The 2,534-nt window shown below is 48.9% G+C and overlaps 1 pseudogene; it reads right to left on the reverse strand.

The window, feature by feature from the left end:
- Positions 1 to 457: 457 nt before the first annotated feature.
- On the reverse strand, positions 458 to 1,110 carry LOC115847782 (UPF0193 protein EVG1 pseudogene; annotated as a pseudogene).
- Positions 1,111 to 2,534: the final 1,424 nt, after the last annotated feature.

Raw genomic sequence — 2,534 nt, forward strand, 5'->3', positions numbered from 1 at the left:
GAATCATATTCATTACTAAGTTCAGGAAACCTAATGTGCTGGACACAGGGACACGCAGTCGGGGAGGCGGAGGGAAGGGGGCCCAGTGGATGCCCTTAGACACACACCCAAGATGGTGAGACTTGGATCCTTTCTTTCACTGTGTGTGTGGCTCTTTCCCCAAGAAAAGAGTCACTGTGTGTGTGTATGTGTCTGTATTTGTGACTGGTCTCAGAGGCTCAGCTGACTGAGAATCCCTGGGCAGAGTCTCAAGGAGAATCAGCTCATTTTCTGAGACATGGTCCATTTTCTAGGGTGCTATCTATGTCCAGGGTACCCTAGGTGGGGGCAGTGCTATACAACCATTTACATGGCTGAAGGCTGGGGTGGGTGGGCTGACCTGGGGATGACCCTGCTTGGCAAGGGGGTGGGCTCCAGTGGTGGAGGTTGGGTTCCCCCGCTCCCCTCCGGAGGCAGATTAAGTGGTGGCAAGAGCCTTCCTAAGTTCCTCACTCCTCTTGTGGTCAAGGTCTTCCATTTCCTGTAGTTTCTGGGAGATTTCAGTAAGGATGAGACCTCGGTATTGTCTGTGCTGCCCTAGGGCCTCCATGTCAGCCAGGAATTCTTTCCTCTCCTGGATTTCCTTCACGAATTCTTCACACCAGTCCAGCTCAGGGGCCGGGCCCTCCTGTCGCATAGGAGGGGCTTTCTTTTCCATTCCTCTGGCTCTTTCCTGGTGGCAAAAATATTTCGGAGTCTTCGCTTCTCCTTCTCCAGATCTCGGGTGGCTTGAGGCTTCAGCTGCTCCCAGCTGTAGGCCCCGTTGTCTTGGCACACGCTGGCAGTCCGGAGGTGGGACTGGGCAGCCTGGATGGGAGGCAAGCAGATGGCTGAGGCCGGCGGCTTGGAAGGCAAGACCCTCTAGCTGGAAGTTGGGCTGCACTGTAGGGGGAGAGTGTCTCCTCGTTTCATGGTGTCCATGATGTGGCGCTGTTGGAAGTGTGTCAGTTTGGATTCCTTCAACATCACTCTGAGCAGCTCGCAGGTCCCTGGGGTGTAAGTGGCTGGCTTGGGACAGCGCCAGAACCCAGTTCCTTTGGTCACTGTCTCCACCCTCTCCTGGGAAGCCATGGGAGGGCTCCTAAGTGTTTCAGATTCTTCCTGGAAGTAGACCAGGAGTCAGAAAGCCTAATCTTTGTCTCCCGCTTCTGAAGATTCTGGGTAAGTCAGTTCCATCACTCTTGGTCTCTGCATCAGAGGTTGCAAACTGGTGGTACCCAAGCTGGATTTGACCCATAAATAGATTTTGTTTGGCCTCCTAAAAGCTTAATTTATTAAATCAACTTTTTTTCTTGTGGGGGGGATAACATTTAAAAATCAGGCTATTTCACACAAAAAAGTGGCAGTCCAGTGGTTAGGACTCTGTGCTCTGTCAAGGGCCTGAGTCTCATGGGGTCGTTCTTAGGATTAAACAAATTACTAGGACAGAGCCTTACATAGTATACACTCAATAAATGTTAGTTACTATTTATTAAATTACCTACTTGGCCTCTCTCAGCATTTGAATTGGGACTACTTTTTTCCACCTCTGTTCTTCTGGTGTTAGAACCAGCTCTCTGCTTTCCTTTTTTTTTTGTTTTTTCCTGGTTCTAGAACCAGAGCTCTGCTTTCCTTTCTTTTTCTTTCTCTCTTCTTTTTTCCCCCTTTTTTCTTATACTTCAATTTTTTTCGCTCTCTCTTTTTAATTTTTTTTTAATTTATTTTTTTTCTGTGTTGGGTCTTTGTTGCTGCGCGTGGGCTTTCTCTAGTCGCGGTGAGTGGGGGGCTACTCTTCGTTGCGGTGCGCGGGCTTCTCATTGTTGGTGGCTTCTCTTGTTGCGGAGAACGGGCTCCAGGCACATGGGCTTCAGTAGTTGTGGCACACGGGCTCAGCAGTTGTGACTCGCGGGCTCTAGAGTGCAGGCTCAGTAGTAGTGGCGCACGGGCTTAGTTGCTCCTCGGCACGTGGGATCTTCCCGGACCAGGGCTCGAACCCGTGTCCCCTGCATTGGCAGGCGGATTCTTAATCACTGCACCACCAGGGAAGTCTTCTCTTTCTGTTTCCACTGTTTTTCTGGTTTAGAGCCAGATCTCTGCTTTTTTTCTTTTTTTTTCTAATATTTTATTTCCTCTCCCCCACCCCCACCCATTTTCCTGTTCCATATTTCTACATGCTTTACAGGATCCCTTTGAGTGGACTCTGCACCAACCCTTAATCCCCACATGTCAAAACAGATTTCCTTTCTCCTACTTACATAAATAAGATGCTGTCCAGGCTTCCAGGTAGTGAAGTATTTTCTCTTCTTCACACCCCACAACCATTCCCTTTTTGCACTGCCAATTTTTTTTTTTTTTTTCCTTTTCCGTTCTCTGATTTAAAACTGCATTTGGGTGTTGGAACGAGCCCTGTCTGGGTCCTGGCCCAGGCTTAGCCATTAAATCACGGAATAACCTTGGTCAACTATATCCCTCTCTCTGGTTTTCCTTTTATTTCTTCATCTGTAACATGAGTGGGC

The sequence above is a fragment of the Globicephala melas genome, chromosome 19 (genome assembly GCF_963455315.2).
Source record: "Globicephala melas chromosome 19, mGloMel1.2, whole genome shotgun sequence".
NCBI lineage: Eukaryota > Metazoa > Chordata > Mammalia > Artiodactyla > Delphinidae > Globicephala > Globicephala melas.